At 42.5% G+C, this 20,958-nt stretch overlaps 1 long non-coding RNA gene across 1 annotated transcript in view; it reads right to left on the reverse strand.

The window, feature by feature from the left end:
- Window positions 1-414: 414 nt before the first annotated feature.
- Window positions 415-20,958, reverse strand: part of LOC140200030 (uncharacterized) — a 67,935-nt gene continuing 47,391 nt past the window's right edge. Inside the window, exons 2-3 of the long non-coding RNA XR_011886548.1 lie at window positions 3,245-3,317; window positions 415-1,430 (exon numbers count right to left, since the gene is read on the reverse strand). This is a non-coding gene — a long non-coding RNA (uncharacterized lncRNA). The remainder of the gene's footprint in view (window positions 1,431-3,244; window positions 3,318-20,958) is intronic.

Genomic DNA, 20,958 nt, shown 5'->3' on the forward strand with positions numbered 1-20,958 from the left:
CTCAGATCTTTGCTCATTTTTGTCTGGCTCTTGTTCCCGTCAGACATGTGTGCTCCACTTCCTTGAGAAGCACATGTATCACCTAAGTATACTTCCTTATAAGGAGTTCACACACACACAAAATCCAAGATCACAATCTTGATTTAAATGGTGTTGTTCACCGACCTCAGTGCAGTGCTGAAAAAAAATCAAAGCTGACGTGGCTGAGCAAAATAAACTTGTGTGATCAGTTTCACGCAGATGAATTTACTTCTAACTATCGGATATTTCAGTTCTTATAAAATTACATAAATTTACATATTTCTGATCTAATGAGTGGAGGGAGTTTAGCAAACTCAAGCACAATGATGAGTGATGAAAAAAATGCCCTCTCTCAAGTTAAAACTACTTTCTAAATGTGTAATGCATGCTCTTAGTCTCCAAAAATGTATGACAATGATGTTTTACTGATGTGATAACTGTCTTTCTGGATCATAAAATGATAAAGTCAGACAGCCCCATAACATAAAAACAGACTCTTTGGCCTAGAAATTCCATGCTGGCCATCTTACCCATTTTCTATCCGGTCAAGATGGTGCAGAGCTCCAGTCTTCACTGAGGCCGTGGCTCAGATCTAGCCGTTTTTTAAGTTTGTAGAGATGGTTTTCAGGAGAGAGGGGAGTTAAAGTTCAGGTCAGTGTTTACGGACAGAGATGTGGAGCAGTTAGAGGTTGGAATAGGGTTTAGAGCATGGGTTCTCAACGTGAGGTCTACGGACCCCTCAAGAGTGAACAGATGGATTCCAGGGGTCTGTGAGCTTGGATGGGAAAAAATTTACATCTTTATTTTTACTACTTACCAAATGAAATTTCACATTTCCTTCAATTATGAATGTAGGCAACAAACTACAGTAGTATAAGCAGTGTCTGTGACTTTATGACTTTATCACCAATAGAAATCACTGACATTTTCATATTAATTTACAGTTGTTAGAAACATCTCAAAATATCGTTTACAGTACACTCATCACTACTTCAGAATTATGGTAGTTATTAGACCCGCTGTTAGATCAAATATAATTGCAACCTTCCTGTCTGCAGACACTTATGCAAAGTAGCAGGGCAGCTACCGTGTAGCCCTACACCTAATAGTCTTTCAGCCACCAAACAATGAAGTCCTTTGTTCTCACATTTGTAATCCAGACATCTATGTTGCTCTCCAATATTCCCTACATACAATTGCTTGTTAATCAATGCATAGAAGGAGGTGAGTTGTCTTTATTGTTCATTAAAGTTTTGCAAAACTGGACAGTTCAAATGAGAATTCTTAACTTTCCATTTTGTTGTGTGGCCTTTTGTTAAACCATGCAACTTCTTGAGCAACACTATCCGGATTCCAGGAAGGACATGATGCCCGAGCGTCTGCTGTAATCCCTGTGCCTCTCCAAGTATCTAAAAGCCATTAAAATTGTTAAAACTTTGGATAAGTTCTAAAACCTGCCTTATTTTACTTACTTATTATACAAATTGTTTGAATATCATACACTTCACACAATTAACATACAGATCACTTATTTCTTTGCAGATTTATCAAACAAATTACTTAAAAGCCATACGAAAATAATGAGTTTCAAATAAGAAAATACCAATTGAAACAAATATCTTATTTTAGCTTTATCTATTTTATATATTTTTTTGCAGACCCAATTTAAGTTGAAATGTTGCAGAATGAAAACTATGTATTATATTGCTTTGCTTGCATTAATAAATGTAACAGGACACAAAAGCCAGCATTTTTTGTGCAGAAAAATTCTTGTAAGTGGAAGTACAAAGCTAGCAAAACTGAAAGAGCACCTCATCTAACCATCCTGAAACTGCATCCAAAGATGTTGGTTTTTTGTGTGAAAAAAAGTTCAATTCAAAAAAGTTGGGACACATCCAAAACTTGGGTTTGCCATTTCTCAAAAACTATTTCTTGAAATTGCTTACTGGTTTGCCAAACAAAAGAAGCCCCTCACTATTGGAGAGACTTTAGTAAAGCTCTGTGCACTGGAAATGGTCAAGCTGGTTTGTGGACAACAGAGAAAGATTGGAAGTGGTTCCCTTATCAAATAATGTGATATGTTCTTGAATAGTTGATACTTCTTGTAACATTTTGAAGAAGGTCGCTGAGGAATAGGCAGCCTCTCAATTCCCATTCAGTATGCAACATGATGAAACTACAGACAATCTTGATGTAGCTAGCTCCTTGCTTTTGTTAGTTATGTACTGACGCCATCAAAGAAGAATTCTTATCTTGTGAGTCCCTTTTAGAAATTACAAGGACCATGAACATTTTGGAAATAGTAAAAAGAATTGACAAACAAAACTTTGATTGGGAAGAAATACTTCATATTCTTTGCAGAGATGGAGCTCCTGCGATGCGTGGTAATATATCTGCTATTGATACTTTAGTTAAAAAGGAAGTTCCTCACATCTCACGTCATTGTCACTTACTGTTTTTCACACAGATATGCACTGACATCAAAGATTCTTCCAACAACCCTGAAAGAAGTTTTGTCAACGGCCATTAAGTCATCAACTTTCTTAGAAGCAGTACTCTGAATGATTGTATTTTTAAAAGAATTTTTCAAGAAATGGGTGCAGAATATGAAGTGCTTCTCCGCCACACAGAAGTTTGCCGGATTTCAAGAGGACAAGTCGTGAAGTGCTTGTTCGAACTAAGGACAGAGTTTCACTTTTTCTGAAAGAAAAAGAAAATCCACTCTGGGAACAGTTTTGCATCTATGAGTTGGCTTACCCGGCAGATATTTTTAACCATATGAATGAAATAACTCTTTCAAGTCAAGGTCCTGAAGTCACCATTATAGATGCTACTGGAAAATTACAAACTTCTTTGGCTGAGCTGCTGATATGGAAGAAGGGAGTAGAGGCCAGCATCTTTGCAGCCTTTCAAATGTTGGAGGAAGTGCTTTACCAAGATGGACTTGAAATACAAATTTTCTATCAATATCTTTGAAGAGGCACATCTGCAAACAACCAGAAACACTTCAGAACTCGTTAAAAAGTTATTTCCATCTTGATGGTATTAAAGTTGAACCTTGGATCAGCAATCCTTTTCTTTCTGATATTAACTGTATCAAAGGTGTCAATCTACCCAAAGATGAACTCATTGCTCTCAGGACAAAACAAACTTACTACAATTGGAGTTTAACTCAAAAAGCCTCGGAGAATTCTGGTGTTCCTCGAGAGAAGCTTATACTCGCCTTGTAAATCGAGCTATGGAAGCTTTAATTCCATTTGCAACAACACATCTTTGTGAATCAGGATTTTCAACACCTGTAACCATTAAAACAAAAAGTCAAAATCGATTGGATATCCAACATGACATGCATGTCACTTTGTCAAGGACCACCCACCCCACAGTTTAATGTTCTTATTCAAGCTAAGCAACAACAGTCTTCACATTGATATATCTTTAAAAATAAAATTTCATTTTAACTTGCCTATATTTTAAATGTATAGTGTTATTTAATGCAAGAATAAAGCAGCACATATATTACTATATCACAAATTTCTAATTTTTAATATTTTGCTAATGATATTTCAGTGTAATCTTCTTTTGTCATCCAATGTATTTTATTTTATATATTTAAATATATTATACTGAGAAGGTGTTCATAGGTTTCACCAGACTGCCAAGGGGGTCCATGGCATCAAAAAGGTTAAGAACCCCTGGTTTAGGGACAAGGATGTGGAGGAGCTCAAGGTCAGGCCTCTGCTCTCTGGATGAGGTCCAGCAAGATGGACGGGTGACAAAGGACATCTGAAGCCTAGGCCTCTGCCCCACATGCCACGTTCAATGGGCAATGATGTGGACGGGTGACAAAGAAGGTCTGGATTCTCAGCCTCTGCTCCATGCTAGAAGGCCAGTGAAATGGACAGGAGATGAGGGGCACCCGCAGACGTTGAGCTGTCCAAGGTTGTTGGGTCCTGGGATTGGATATCCTTGCAGGCAGGATGCATGGGGGGGCACGAGAGCCAGTGAGTCAGCATGCCCAGAGTTCGAGCCTGGAGACAGAGGTCCCGTCATCAGCTAGACCAGGTTCAATACTAATGATCAAAACCCAAAAACTTTCCTCAGAATACCTTAAATTATGCCCCCTCAGAATAGCCATTGATGTTGTGAAATGAACTGAATGGGTGGCATGCAAAGCAAGCTTTTGCAGTTTCTCAGTACACGTGACAATAATAGACCAATAACCCAAGGTTATAAATACTGGTTCCCACGTTTAGCTGTTTACGAGGAAGAAATTGCAGAGTTGTCAACAGAAGCAGACAGTTGATGCCCAACCGCTGGCTCAGCACAACCCAGATAGGTTGAATGGTTTCCAACGCTGGTGGCTTTTCTGAAGTTAAGTTACCCTTAATTAGTCAGCCCTGTATAAGCAGGTCTATGTTTAAATGGTAACCACAGAAGACATCAGTTGCTGCTGAGGTGAGTGGTGCGGAGCGACTTTGCAGCTTTGAGCAATCTGAGCTATTTTTAGGTGACTGAAGGAAACCATCTTGCAATTCATGAGGATTATGTATAAGGTTAAACTGGTGCCTTATTTCTTTTATGTCCTTGTAATAACAAGATAAATCAGTGTCATAAAAAAACATAAAAATCTGTTATCAAGATTGGGACAGAGTGGTGCTGGATGGTCAGAGGAGTTCCAGAGGGATTTAGTGGGGCATCCTTCAAAAACAGGCAACACTTACCATCAAAGATCTCCTCCATCCGGGCCATGCCTCTTTCTCATAGCTACAATTGGGCAGGAGGTACAGAAGCCTGAATTCCCACACCATCAGGTTCAAGAACAGTTATATCCCCTCAGACACTCAGTTCTAAACCAACCTACACGACCCTACTACCTCAATTGTGCAACACCATGACCACCTTGCACAACAGTTCGCTTTTTTTCCTGAATCGTGTTGTTTCTTGTAGAAATTGCATGTAAGTTTTCCATTTCCCCTGTGCACACATGCACTTGCGCGTATCGCAATAAACTCCACTTTGAATTCGATATCTGTCACATTGGAGGATCTATACTGGACTCATCAGTTCAATGCAGTTACAAAGAAGGCACGGCAGCAGCTATATTTCAATAAGAATTAGAGAAAATTTGGTATGTTACCAAAGATACTCGCAAATACCTACAGATGTATGATGGTGAACATTCTAACCGGTTGTATCTCTGTCTGGTAGGGTGAAGCCACTGCACAGGATTGCAAGAAGCTGCAGAGAGCTGCAAACTCAGCAGGCTTCACCACGTGCACTGGTCTCCCCACCATCTTCAAGGAGCGATGCCTCAAAAAGGCTGCATCCATCATTACGGACCCCACTCTCCCAGGACATGTCTTTTCTCTTTGCTACAACCAGGGAGGAGGTACAGAAGCTTGAAAGCACACACTCGGTGGTTCAGGAACAGCTTCGACCTCTCTGCCATCAGATTTTTGAATAGACATTGAACCCATGAACACTACCTCATTATTTTTTCTCACTACTTATTAATTTCAATAAATGATTTTTTATATATATATAAATAATAGTTAAATTAAATTAAATTAGCTATTAAATATATAATATTATATATATAAATAATAGTTCAATTAAATAATAGTGATAAAAAAAGTAGTGAGGTAGTGTTCATGGGTTCAATATTCATTCAGAAATCTGTGAATTACAGGAAGTTTGCAAAGTTCTGCTGCTGCATAACAACAAATTTCATATCATATATATCAGTGCTATTAAAACTGATTTTGATTCAGATTCATTTACACCAGGGTGCATTGAAATTTGCTTGCATGAATGAAACTCACAGAATAAACAAATTACATTCTAATAATAAATACAACAGTAAATAAAATGATGAAGGCAAAACAACAGAATGGTCCAAATATTGTGGTGCAATCTGAAATAGAGCAAACAGAAACACTGAGGTGTCAACGACAGAGTATCACACACAAAATGCTGGAGGAACTCAGCAGGTCAGGCAGCATCTATGGAGAGGAGTAAGCAGTCGAAATTTCACACTGAGACCTTTCATCGGAACTTTAACAGTTTATTCCTCAGATGCTACCTGTTGGGTTCCTCCAGCATTTTGTGTGTGTTACTCTGGATTTCCAGTATCTGCAGAATTTCTTGTGTTTAGTAACAAAATAACCAAAAGGTAGAGTCAATAGGTCAAGAAGTACATTGAAATATCAGAGAAATGTATACAATATACATCTTGAAATTCTTTTTTCTTTGCAGACATCCATGAAAACAGAGAAGTGGCCCAAAGAATGAATGACAGTTAAAATGTTAGAACCCCAAAGCCCCCCACCAACTCCCCCCTCCCACGACAAGCAGCAGCAAGGCAACAACCCCTCCCCACCCCCACCAGCAAAAAAGCATCAGCACCCTCCTCCGGGCACTCAAGCGTGCAGCAAAACATCAGTAAAGACACAGACTTGCAGTACCCCAAAGACTACTCGTTCACCCAGTAATTTGACATACCACAGGCTCTGTCTTTCTCCTTAATAAGGGAAAATGAGGTATCCCATTTCACAGCGAGAGGGGAGACATAACAAACAACTTACTGAATTATGATGTTAAAAGTCTGTTGCGTCGCTTTTCCGAGCTCTGCGCCCAGAGAGTCGGCACAAAAAAGGCACAGCTCTCAGAACACACAACCCCGGGCAGCTAACCCACTGCTCCTGATGTTCCGTGTTCTCCTGCGATGCCTCAGTCAGGAGCACTGGACTAGAATCAGCACGTCCCCAGAGCCACGAAAATCTGGAAACCTGAAGGCACACTCGTCTTCCAGGCCGCATCCTTGGGATATCAAAAAGCAGCTGGTCGTGAGGTCCCGAGAACAAGTCCCATTCCCGCAAAGAACCAAAATCAGGGTATAACTCCAGGTCAAAAGAACCCCCCCCCCCACACCCTGAAAAGGAAGAAAAGAGATATCAACGATAGAAAGAAAGCTGTTTCCAAAGATGCAAGCAAAGGAGTTGCCATTTAGCGTGATCTTGACTTCGCTCCACCTTCTAAGGGTGGTAGAATGTGGCAACTCCATTGGAAAAGGGGATTTGAAACAGGGAGTTGGTTCAGAAGTCTGATGGCAGCGGGAAATAAACTGTTCATCAATCAGGACACCCCAGCTTTCAATCTCCTGCCTGAGCTCCCAGAAGGTAGAAGAGAGAAAAGGCCAGACAACTTTTACAATACTACTGCCCTCCGTGGAGCAATGATAGATAGATAGATAGATATACTTTATTGATCCGAGGGAAATTGGGTTTCGTTACAGCCGCACTAACCAAGAATAGAGCGTAAATATAGCAATACAAAAACCACAAACAATCAAACAACAAAATGCCAACTATGCCAGATGGAAAATAAGTCCAGGACCAGTCTATTGGCTCAGGGTGTCTGACCCTCCACGGGAGGAGCTGCAAGTTCGATGGCCACAGGCAGGAACGACCTCCCGTGCCGCCCAGTGTTGTATCTCGGTGGAATGTGGCTAAAGTCCAACAGTAAAAAGTTCAATATCCGGTCTACAAACACATTCCTCGATCATAATATGACCCAGATTGCACAATCTGTTGTTAACCAGAACAGTAAGCACCCAACTCCTTTACGCTTACCGCTCTCAGTGCACTTCCGGTCAGCCGGAACGGTCTGGAAGCCGTCCATGGAGAAGTTTTGATCATGTAGATAGACTGAATGGAAGAAAGTGATGATCTGCATTGTATTTATCACTCTGCAGGTTCAATCAGTCATGAGCAGATCTGTTGCCATAGCAGACTGAGATCAACCTGACACAAGTGTGAAGTTATGGTCAAAGTACAGACAGAGAGACACTGAAGCAGATGAGCAGCTCAGTGACTTTGAAAAAGGACAGTGCAGAATTAAAGAAAAGGAACCAATAAATGCTAGGGTGACAAGGCTGTGAACCAAAACTCTCAAATTGAAAGTTCACGCCAACACTGTGTGGAGGCAGGAACTTAATACTAAATGAATACTGCTCCTTTACAGTGTCAATCAGAACATTAGTCTTCTTTCCTGGAAGAAGAGCGAAGGTGAGCTGCAAGCATCGGTGGTACGGTGCTTTTGGTCAAATCTCAACAAGACTGCAACGAGAGGAAGGGAGTTAAATATTCCCCACAATGAAGCACTAACTGGTTAGATCATGCATACTCACAAGCTTAGTTGATAAGTCCATTCTGCAGCCTGTCTGCAAGGCTGCGCAGACCCTGCAGCACAGTTCGTGGCAGTGACACAACCCCTTAGGGTATATTCTATGACCTTTCTTTGAGATATCATAATGTAAATGGAGCTCAAACTATAAGATCATAAACATTCAAAGTTCAAAATAAATTTATTATCCAGGTACATATATGTCACCATATACAATCCCAAGATTAATTTTCTTGCAGGAATACTGAATAAATGCATAATGGAATAATAACTATAACAATAACCTTTGATTCTGCCACTCAGTTGCTATGCTTTTTCTCAGTAAGACATCAATGCTGCTGAAGAATTTTATTCAATTATCCAAGGGGCTGGAGACTACCCAGATCGTATATGAGGTGTTGCTCCTCCAACCTGAGTTTGACCCTTGGCATGAACATTGAATTCTCCAGCTTCTGGTAATTCCCTCCCCCTCCCTTCCCCCATCCCAGTTTCACTCTGCATCCTCCTCCAGCTGCCTATCACCTCCCTCATGGTTCCGCCTCCTTCTACTATCCATTGTGCTTTCCCCTATTCCTTCTTCACCTTTCCTGCCTATCCTCTCCCCCACCCCTTTATCTTTCCCCTTACTGGTTTTTCACCTGGAACCTGCCAGCCTTCTCCTTCCCACCCTCCCCCCACCTTCTTTATAGGGCCTCTGCCCCCTCCCTCTTCAGTCCTGACGAAGGGTCTCGGCCCGAAACGTTGACTGTTCGTTTCCACGGATGCTCCCCGACCTGCTGAGTTCCTCCAGCGTGTTGTGCCTGTTGTATAGCTGTGTGGTGGAGCGTATTGATTGGCTGCATAACGGCCTGCTATGGAAACACCAATGTCTTTGAATGGAAAATCATGCAAAAGGTAGTGGAATCAGCCCAGTTCCTCATGGGTAAAGCCCTTCCAACCATTGAGCACATCCACATGAAACACTACCATAGGAAAGCAGCATCCATTATCAGAGCTCATCACCACACAGGCCTTGTTCATTTCTCACTGTTGCCATAAGGTAGAAGGCATGTGATCCTCAGGGCTCACACCACCAAGAACAGTTGCTACCCCTCAACCACTAGGCTCTTGAACAAAAGGGAATAACTACACTCACTTGCCCATCAATTGAGATGCCTCACCAACCAACGATCATACCTTAAGGGCTCTTCATCTCATTATCTCATGCTCTCATTATTTATTACCATTTATTTCTATTTGCATTTGCACAGCTTGTTGTCTTCTGAACTCTGGTTGACCTTTCATGACCCTGTTATAGTTACTATTCTATAGATTTGCTGAGTATGCCCACAGGAAAATGAATCTCAGGGCTGTATATGGTGACCTATATTTACTTTGATACTGAAGCTACTTTGAACAATGAAACAATAGCGTCATCTTGGTAATACTGAGTGCCTGGGCAGCCTTGCAGCACCAGCTCCGTATCTTTCTGCTAGACTGCAAATGCAGCTATTACTGCAAAAATAAACCTGTTAAAGGCTCTTTGTGACTGCTTATGTGAGAGACACTTTGGACTCTTCTTCCATCTCCATTTGTAGATAGGTCTCAGCTAAGTCTACTATACTGAAGTATTTCCCTCCAGAAAGGTTTGCAAAGAGGGCAGAGGGTATTTATCTGCTTATAATACTGGGTTGATGGTGACCTTAAATTCGCCATAAATCCTTGCGGACCCATTATTCTTGGTGACTGAATCCACTGGCGTTGTCCATGGGCTCCACTCAACCTTAGAAAGAATTCCTTCAGCCTCCATGTGATCTAGGTCACTGGGTGATTTATCACAGATGGTATAAGGAAATAGAAGGGCTTTGCAAAACTTTGGCATGGCATTTTCATTTAGGGGTCTTTTACCTTTGATATGTTTGAGTTTTCCAATGCCATCCTTGAACACTGCTGTGGCACCATCCAGTACCCTTCTTAATTCACTTTCAGTTGGCTCTTTGGCAGGGGATATAGCATGCAAATGCTGAATGGATCTCCAGTCAAGATGTAGTTGTCTTCGCCAATCATGGCCCAACAATGCTGGCCCTTCTGTTTTTACCACATACATGCCAAATGTGGTTTGTTAGGTTTTGTGTTTCACTGTTACAAATGTCATACCCACAGGAGTTATCTTTTCTCCAGTATAAGTCCTTAGTTGGATATCTACAGGCTATAGTTCAGTATCTTTGAACTTCCATTCAAACTCATTTTGTGGAATGACTGAAACAGCTGAGCCAGTGGCCCATTCTACTTTAATTAATTTGCCATTCACTTCTGGCTTCAGCCATTTTGCTTGTCCATTGTTAATTTTCACATGTAACTCTTAAGACTACTCAGTCCTGTATCACTCTCATCATTAACAGATTTTTGATCAACTGCAGGCAAATTAATATTCCTTTGGAAGCTACAACTTGACTTTTTCTAATGTTCTCTTCCCAGTGAAGTCAATTTATTTTTATCTGCTCAACATGCTCTTTATATGTGTACTATTGTGTTGCATTTTCTGTAAGTTTCATCTTTAAACCTATATTGTTCTGGGGTACTGCATGTAAGTCCCTGACACAAGGGTAACACAATTTGTTCAGCCAGACAGGTTTCTGTTTAAATGTTGAAATTTTGTTCACATTCACTTTCCTTCCGACTGCAACTCAGTTATGTCCCTGTCTGCTGTTGCCATTGATACAGTGATTTCAAATGTTCTTTTAAAATGTGGGTTGTGCCTTAGTTAGGAGCTGCTCGTGTATGATTTCTTGTAAGATTTCACAAACTAAATGATGTCTCAGTGCATCATTAAGCCCATTACTGAACTGGCAATACTCAGAAAATCTCTTCAATTCAGCCACATAAGCTGAGGTAAACTCCCCTTACCTTTTGATCAAAGGAGAAAAAGAGAGAGAAAAAAAATATATATTCTCCCTCTGTCCCTCTCACTATACTCCTTGCCCATCCTCTGGGATTCCCCCCTCCCCCTTTCTTTCTCCCTAGGCCTCCCGTCCCATGATCCATTCATAACCCTTTTGCCAATCACCTGTCCAGCTCTCAGCTTCATCCCTTCCCCTCCTGTCTTCTCCTACCATTTCGGATCTCCCCCTCCCCCTCCCACTTTCAAATCACTTACTATCTCTTCTTTCAGTTAGTCCTGACGAAGGGTCTCGGCCCGAAACGTCAACTGTACCTCTTCCTAGAGATGCTGCCTTGCCTGCTGCGTTCACTAGCAATTCTTACGTGTGTTGCTTGGAATTCCAGCATCTGCAGATTTCCTCGTGTTCGCACTTTTATAGCAGCTAGTATGTTTTAGATGGGAGTTAAGGATACTGACTTCAAAGACAGAGTTTTGAATGAGAACATCTTTGACATGGTCCTTTCTGTAAACAACAACTGTCTTTGTCTTTTATAAGCTCTCCTCAGATCTTGGCCGCCAGTGCAGTGAATCTTGGCTTGCTAAGACTTAAGTGGTCTTGGTAATGCTGAATATCCACAGAGTAAGACAGCTGCTGGATGTCCTTGGCTTTTTTTCCCACCCATTTCCTTTCCTTAAGCAACATTACTTTTCTGGTGTCTTCTCCCTTTTTCCAGTATTGAGGAAGTGTCTCGGACTTCTTTTATTACAAAGGAAGAAGTATTAGGCAAACTCAAAGGTCTTAAGGTAGATAGGTCACCTGGACCAGATAAACTACATCCCAAATCCCAGAGTCCCACAAGAGTTTGCTGAAGAGATAATGGATGCATTGGTCATGATCTTTTAAGAACTGCTTGATTCTGGCATGGTCCCAGAGGACTGGAAAATTGCAAATGTCACTCCACAGTTTAAGAAGGGAGGAAGACTAAAGAAGGGAAATTATAGACCAGTTAGCCTAACCTCAGTGGTTGGGAAAATGTTGAAGTCTATTGTTAAGAATAAGGTTTCAGGGTACTTGGAGACTAATGATAAAATAAATCAAAGTCAGCATGGTTTCTGTAAAGGGAAATCTTGCCTAACAAACCTGTTAGAGTTCTTCAAGGAAGTAACAAGCAGGATGGACCAAGGAGAAGCAGTGGATGTCATTTACTTGGATTTTCAGAAGGCATTTGATAAGGTGCCAGACATGAGGCTGCTTAACAAGATAAAATCCTACAGCACTACAGGAAATATACTGGCATGGATAGCGGGATGGCTGATAGGCAGAAGGCAGTGAGTGGGAATAAAAGGGGCCTTTTCCCATTGGCTGCCAGTGACTAGTGGTGTTCCTCCGTATTGGGACTGCTACTTTTCACTTTGTTTGTCAATAACTTGAATAATGGAATTGATGGCTTTGCGGCAAAGTTTGCAGATGATACAAAGATAGGTGGAAGGGTAGGTATTCTGAGGAAGCAATGCGATTGCAGCAGGACTTAGACAAATTGGAAGGATGGGCAAAAAGGTGGCAGATGGAATACAGTGTTGGGAAATGTATGATAATGCATTTTGGTAAAAGGAACAATAGTATGGAGTATTATCTAAATGGGGAGAAGGATTAAACATCAGGGTTACAGAGGGATTTAGGAGTCCTCGTGCAAGACTCCCAGAAGGTTAATTCACAGGTCGAGTCTGTGGTAAGGAAGGCAAATGCAATGTTGGCATTAATTTCAAGGGGACTAGAATATAAAAAAACAAGGCGATAATGCTGAGTCTTTATAAGACACTGGTCAGGCAGGCAGTTTATTGCCCCGGATGAATCATACCGGGCGTTACCTTCATCTCATGGAGACGGTTCATGGTTCCAGCTCACCAACCTGTGGTCCTGCTGTAAATGTGGCAGATAGCTTTGGTGAGTCACGTTCAGATACTGGAAGTCCTCAGGCTCACTCCCGCCGCAACAGGTTTGTCCGCCACATCAGTGCAGCCCCTCGGCTGCAGAGTGGATGCCCGATCGAGGATGCACGGCCAAGGCCGCTCCCTTGATGTCCCTGCTGACACAGCCATCCAATCGTGTGCCAACACAGTCGTGAGATTATCACACCGACTTCCCTCGCTCTCTGTAACCACCCTGATATCATTTGCCGCACCAAAGCCAAGCACACAACTGGTGCAGACACTGAGCAGGTAACCACAATATGTAGAGCCCATCTAGGCAAGCAGCAGATTTTAGCACAAGGCCACAGACATGGAAGAAGAATTAGACCACTCATCCCATTAAGTCTGCCCTGCCATTCCATCATGGCAACTTAATTTCTTAACTCCTATGCTCAATGCCCACTGATGAAGGCCAGTATGCCAGGACTTGTGGGACTAAACTATATCTTGAAGTGGGACAGGCTAGAACTTTATTTCTTATAGCACTTGCAGGATAGGACACTGAGGGGTGATCGTATAGGGGTATATAAAATCACATTGGCATAGATAAGCAGATAGATAGAATCACCAGGTTGGGGAATCAAGAACTAGAGGGCATAGGGTGACATGTACATTACTGTGCAAAAGTCTTGGGCACATATATATAGCTAGGGTGACTAAGACTTTTGCACAGTACTGTAGTAATTTTATGTATTGCACCTACTGCTGCCACAAAAAAAAAATCATGAGCTATGTGAGTGATGATAAACCTGATTCTGATATGGGTCTCTATTGTGGACTGGGAGTGGGAAGGGGGCAGGGAGAAGGGGAGTCATGGTTGGGAAAGGGAATGGAGAGGAGAAGGAGCGGAGAGACATTCTGTAATTGTTTGGAATCAAGTGACCTTGCCTGGTGTCTCAGGGCTGGGTGAGACTGCATCTGCACCATCAGCTGCATTGGCACTTCTCTGTCCCCTCCCCACACCCTTCCCGCGACGCTCCACCCTCACCATTCCTAACATTCTTTGCTCCCGCCAGATTTACAAACTTGCTCTCCACTCCACATTGACAAATACAGTAATGTGCAAAATCCTTAGGCACCCTAGCTATATATGTATATGTGCCTAAAACTTCTGCACAATACCATATAGGGACAAGTTTACCCGAAGGGCCTGTTTCTGTGCTGTATGTATAATTCTATCACTGTGATGTGCAGGGCAAGTTTTTTGCTCTAAGACAGTGGTAGGTGCCTGGAACACACAGTCAGGGGTGATGGTGGAAGCTAGTACACCAATAGCATTTATCCGGCATGAATATGCCGGGAATGGGGGAATGTTGACTATATGCAGTCAGAAGGGATTTAGTTTAACTTTGTAATTTATTTGGCACAGAATGATTGGCCTATTCCTGTTCTGTACTGATGTATGTTCCATGTTCCAGTTGGTAAGATCATGTCCACTGTCGCGATGCCATTTTCTTGCACTACACAATGTCCCTTTATTCTCTTAATATCTAAAAAATTAACATTCTCTAAACATTAACATTTTCTTCCTTAACTACACTCAATAAATAAAACATAACCATCCTCAAATGTAAAGAATTGAAGAAGATTCCTCTTGCTCTTGATGAACTTCTTATCTCAGTCCTGAATAGCCCTATTTCGAGACAATGACCCCTGGGTCCAGACACCTCAGCCAGGGGAAACGTTTCTGCTCCTACTTGGTTAATCCGCTTAGGAATTTTGTTGGTTTGAATGAGATTTCCTGGTATTCAAAACAATATGGGTCTTCTCAGTAACTTTCAGTTCCCTGGCTCTGACCACCTCATCTCCAGCATGGATGTTCAGTCCCTATATAGACTTCTGTCCCCCATCAAGAAGGCTGCAAAGCCCACAGCTTCTTTCTCGGTAAAAGAACCAACCAATCACCCTCATCTACCACTCCCCTCCACTTGGCAGAACAGGTGCTCGCCCCGAACAATTTTTCCTTCGGCTCCTCTCACTCTTTCCAAACTTGAGTGGCAGCCATGGGCACTTGCAATGGACCCAAACTATGCCAACCTCTTCATTGGCTATGTGGAACAGTCCATGTTTGAAGCCTTTCTCTGTCATACTCCACAATTCTTTCTCCACTACATCTGATTGTTGCTACTTTATGCACCTATGCTAAGCTTGTTAATTTCATTAATTTTACCTCTAACTTCCACCCTGCCCTGAAATTCACTCTGTCTATCTCTGACACCTCCCTCCCCTTTCTTGATCTCTCTGTCTCCATCTCTGGAGAAAAACTGTCAACAATGAACATCTATAAACCTGCAGAATCCCATGGTTATCTCAGCTGTATCTCTTCCCACCCTATCTCCTGTAAAAATGCTAGTTCCTTTTCTCAGTTTCTTCACTTCCATCGCATCTGTTCCAAGGAGATATGGCCTTCCATTCGAGGTCATCAAAGATGTCCTCCTTCTTCAATGAAAGGGGCTTCCCTCTCTCCACTATTGATGCTGCTCTCTCTTGCATCTCCTCCATTTCCTGTACGTCCATGCTCACCCCATCCTCCTGCCTCCATAATAGTGATAGAGTCCCTCTTCTCCTTACCTACTACCCGATCAGCCTCGGCATCCAACACATTACTGTCCATAACTTCCACCATCTCCAAAGGGATCCTACCACAAAACATCTTTACCTCTCCCTGCCCTCCTCCCACTTTCTGTAGGGAGCACTCCCTCTGCAATTTCCTTGTCCATCCCTCCCCACTAAATGCCTGGAGGGCCTTGCAAATGGCTTGTGTTACATCTGCTCACACATCTCCTCCTTCACCTCTATTCAGGGCCTCAAAAAGTCCTTCCAGTTGAAGCAAAACTTCACCTGCGAATCTATTGTGTCTGGTGCTCCCATTGCTGCCTCCTCTACATTGGTGAGACCCATTGTAAATGGGGGACTGCTTTGTCGAACATCTCCGCACCATCCACTACAAGCATGCCTTCCTGGAGGCCATTCCTGTTCCAATGTGTTGGTTCCATGGCTTCCTCTTGAGCCTGAGGATGGAAGAGCAATACCTTATATTTGAGGGAAACCTCCAACTGACGGCATGAATATCGATTTCTTCTTCTGTTAAACAAATTTACCCCACCCCCTTCCTCTATTCCTCACTGTGATCTTTCACTTCTTCTCACCCGCCTATTACTTCCCCCGGGTCCTTCCCTCTTTCTTATTGTTCACTCTCCTCCCCTTTCAGATTCTTTCTGCTCAAACGCTCGACCTTTCCCACCCACTTGCTTTCACTCATAACCTTCCAGCTATCCTCCTTTCCCTCCTCCACCTTTTTATTCAGGCATCATCCCCCTTGCTGTCCGTTCCTGAGGAAGGGTCTCAGTCCGAAATGCCCACTGTTTCATTCTTTCCGTAGATGCTGCCTGACCTGTTGAGATCCTCTAGCACTTTAGATTATGAGAACACTCAGTCCTCTTTTATTGTCATTTAGAAATGCATACATGCATTAAGAAATGATACAATGTTTCTCTGGAGTGATATCACAGAAAACAGGACAATCCAAAGACTAACAGTGACAGAACCACATAATTATAACATATAGTTACAGCAGTGCAAAACAATACCATAATTTGATGAAGAACAAACCATGGGCACGGTAAAAAAAAAGTCTCAAAGTCCCTGAGTCGATCGACTCCTGAGTCCCCGATAGCGGCGGCAAAAGGGAGAAACTCCCTGCCATAAACCTCCAGGCACCGTCAACTTGTCGATGCCTTGGAAGCAGCCGACCACAGCCGACACTGAGTCCATCCGTCTGAAAACTTTGAGCCTCTGACCAGCCCTCCGATACAGCCTCCCGAGCGCCATCCTCTGCTGAGCACCTTCGACTTCGCTCTGGCCGCTGAAACACGCAAAGCCGAGGATTTCAGGGCCTTCAGCTCCAGAGATTCCGGTTACTACACAGTAGCAGCAGCAGCGAAGCGGGCATTTCAGAAGTTTTCCAGATGTTCCTCTGTGCTCTCACGTCTGTCTCCATCAAATCAGAATTGTGCACGGTCCCCTACTTGACAGATTAGAGATATTCATCACTGGAAAGGCTGCGCGCGCTGCCGTTGCGCCGCCATCTTTGCCATTTTGTGTGTGTTGCTTTGAATTCCCAGCATCTGCAGTCTTCCTGTCCACATCCGCTCTGTCTTGACCTTTCAACATTCAATCGGTTCCAATGAGGTTCCCTCCCCACGCCCCTCCCACACATTCTTCTAAACTCCAGTGAGCGTCAGTACAGAGCCATCAAATACTCCTCGTACATTAGCCCTTTCATGCCCAGGCTTCAGATGTTTCCAGGATAAGTGGACACAGATTTAAAATGTGAGGCACAATTCAAGACTGACTGTATCAACAACCTTTTTTTAAACTCAGATGTCAGACACGATCTGGAATGTACTGCCTGTCAATGTGATAGAAATGTTATATTTTTAAAAGGAAATTAAATCAGTGCCTGAGCAAGACTACTTTGCGGTGGCATGGGGTATGAACCCAGGGGACTGGAAGAATTGCTCTGCTGGGAGCTGTCACAGACTCAATGGGTGGAATGGCCTTCTATTTTATACTTTTAGCATTCTATTTTTCATTGTATTTCTTTGTTCTACTGTGAATGTCTGCAAGAAAATGTATCTCAGGGTAATATATGGTGACATATGCATAATTTGAAAATAAATTTACTTTCTGTTTCTTTTCAGCAGCAAAACAAATTGATCATTTGTTCCGCTGGAGTTTGTAAATCTTCGCACAGAACAAAATACCTCTTGTACCTGTCTGCTGTGCAAACTCTTCCGACGTCTTTCATTGGTGAGATGCCACAGTGCTTCTAGCCACCGAGTCAAAAGCCGTTAGTGTATTGATATTGGGAAAGAGCTGCACTTCGTCTTTTTTACATTGCATTAGGTAGCGGTCCTGCCTGGTTTTTGAAGAAGACAAAAAAACTCCCTTAGAAGATGACAGGGGAATGCTCTGTTGTGTCATAGTCAGTTATTCATTAATGGACTATTGCCATCATTTGCGGCCATGTTTCCTTCATTCTGGCACTGGATGGACTTCAAAAGCAAAACACACAAAATGCTGGAGGAACTCAGCAGGTCAGGAGGTATCTATGGAGAGGAATAAACAAGCATTTTGAGCTGACGGTGCCTCAAAGACCCAGACAGCTATGTTGGCTGGAGTCAGGGCTTTATGCTTGGTAGGTCACCCAACTAAACAGGTCAAAGCGTTAAGGCCAGACTAAGAGTGGCCCACCAGTCCTCCAGGTTTGGGGTTTCAACTCAGGGCAAACAACACTGACTGGTAAAAACAAAATAGTTATGGCTACAACTGAGTGTAATGGTATTCTTGAGTTTTCACCAGGGACTTGCATGACTGACAATAGGGAAAACCAAGAGGAAGCTACTGACATGATGAAGCAAGACCTGAGCAGAGACGGAGGACCTTCATTGCAGTCCTAAACGCAGTGACATAATAGGCAGTAATAAAGCAATTTTGGATGAGACATTTCATCAGTACAGAAAAGGAAAGAAGAAGCCAGAATAAGAAGTTGGTGGCGGGGGTGGGGGGGGGGGTAGGAAAGCAGTATAATCCAACAGGTGATAAAGGAGGAAGGAAGGGCATTAGAGGGAGGTGATGGGCAGGTGAGGAGAAGAGAAGGGGTAAGAGGGAAGCCAGAATGGGGAATGGAAAAAGAGAGCAGGGGAAGGGAAGAGAAATCCATGAAGTTAGAGAAATCGACATGCCTCTCATCAGGTTGGAGGATACAATAACAGAATAAAAAGTATGTTTCAGGCTATTTGTGGCTTTCTAGGTACTATATAAATGAAAATTCACTTTGTTATATTAAACATTCTGATATCATCTTTAAAAAATACAAAGGCACCTGTTTCTTTTTAAAATCATGCTTATATTGGCATTGTAGGTTCAGATGACTTGTGTTGCAGTTTCTGTCATTCATTTAACTTCACACCCACCACTGTCCCCATCTTTATTACTTCCTCTTGGTGTCCTTTGCTGAGCCTGAGGCATCAACTTCAGATTGGCCTAGAAATGCCGGCTGTTGGTATCACAAAATAGAGAAGTTACCACTAACCTCAGCAGCTAAAGGCTTCCTTTACTTTTCACCTTTTCACAAAGCAGCCGTAACAGCAGCTTTGTGGCTAACTAGGTCAACAACTACAGTTAAAAAGGAGTCATATTGAGGAGCAAAGAATCAGATTGTAGTTTGCAATGACCACAGAGATGCAGCAAACATCTACACCTGTGTCATTGATGGTATGGTGGGGAGGGGGTTCTTTCAAATTGAGCAAATGCATCTGAGACACACAGCCTCCCCACATTACAATGGTCTGTTATGTCTGGACCATAAGCACAGAATATACTTGCAGCAGTGAATCCATCATTAAGGACCCACATCATCCAGATCATGCCTTGTTCTCATTGCTACAGTCAGGAAGAAGGTACAGAAACCAGAAGGCACACACCCAACGATTCAGGAACAGATGCTTCCCCTCTGCCAAACAGATTTCTGAATGGACATTGAACCCATGAATACTACCTCACAACTTTTTTATTTCTATTTTTGCACTACTTATTTAATTTAACTATTATATATATACTGTAATTCACAGTTTTTTCTCTCTATTATTATTCTTTTGCATTGTACTGCTGCTGCAAAGTCAACTAATTTCACGACATACGTCTGTGATATTAAACCTGATTCTGATCTCATCAATACATAGAACCAGTCAATGTTTCGGGCTGTGACCCTTTGTTAGCACACAGGTCTTCAAGGGTCTCAGTCTGAAGCATCGACTGCTTATTGCTTTCCATAGATCCTGCCTGACATGCTGAGTTTCTCCTTCATTTTGCGTGTGTCGGATTTCCAGCATCTCTTCTAACTCATTACCACCTAGTCACCTTACACCCCTTTGCCTGTTCAGAATTTACCTACATCTACCTTAAAAGTAAGTTAAAATATATATATATATATTTCCTGTCATAATTTATCATTTTTTATGTACCACAATGTACTGCCGCTGTAAAACAACAAATTTCACAACAATGCCAGTGAGATTAAACCTGATTCTGACTCTGATTCAGAGAAGCATGATGATACGAGAAGAGAAAAAAAGCAATGTTGTGCTGGTGGGATGGCCAAAGGAAATTCTTTTATTTATCTATAATATTCTTAAAATGTATCTAGACGGCAATCACATTTTCCATATTGTGGCCTTGAACGTTTATTTATTTACTTGTTTATTCCAGTAGCTTATTTAGGGATACAGTGTGGAGGAGGCCCTTCTGGCTCAACGAGCCACACTGCCCAGCAACCCACCTCTTTAACCCTAGCCTAATCACGGGACAATGTGTGAGCACATGGCCAAGTGGTTAAGGCATTGGACTAACGACCTGAAGGTTGTGAGTTCGAGCCCCAGCCGAGGCAGCATGTTGTGTCCTTGAGCAAGGCACTTAATCACACAATGCTCTGCGACGACACAGGTGCCAAGCTGTATGGGTCCTAATGCCCTTCCCTTGGACAACATTGGTGTCCTGGAGAGGGGAGACTTGTAGCATGGGCAACTGCTGGTCTTCCATACAACCTTGCCCAGGCCTGCGCCCGGGAGAGTGAAGACTAACGGATGCCATTATTAATCACAGGACAATTTACAATGAGCAATTAACCTACTAACTGGTACATTTTTGGACTGTGGAAGGAATCTGGAGCACCTGGAAGAAACCCATTGGTTCAGAGGGAGAACGTACAAACTCCTTTCAGACGGGATCAAAAATGAACTCCAACTCCAGAACATTCCTAGCCTTACTAGCAACAAACTAACTGCTATCTACTGCGACTTCCATATATAATGGTTATATAATGGGATGGTTTTATCACGCAATTGTAAAGTGTAACATAA

Source organism: Mobula birostris, chromosome 7, assembly GCF_030028105.1.
Source record: "Mobula birostris isolate sMobBir1 chromosome 7, sMobBir1.hap1, whole genome shotgun sequence".
In the NCBI taxonomy this organism is placed as follows: domain Eukaryota; kingdom Metazoa; phylum Chordata; class Chondrichthyes; order Myliobatiformes; family Myliobatidae; genus Mobula; species Mobula birostris.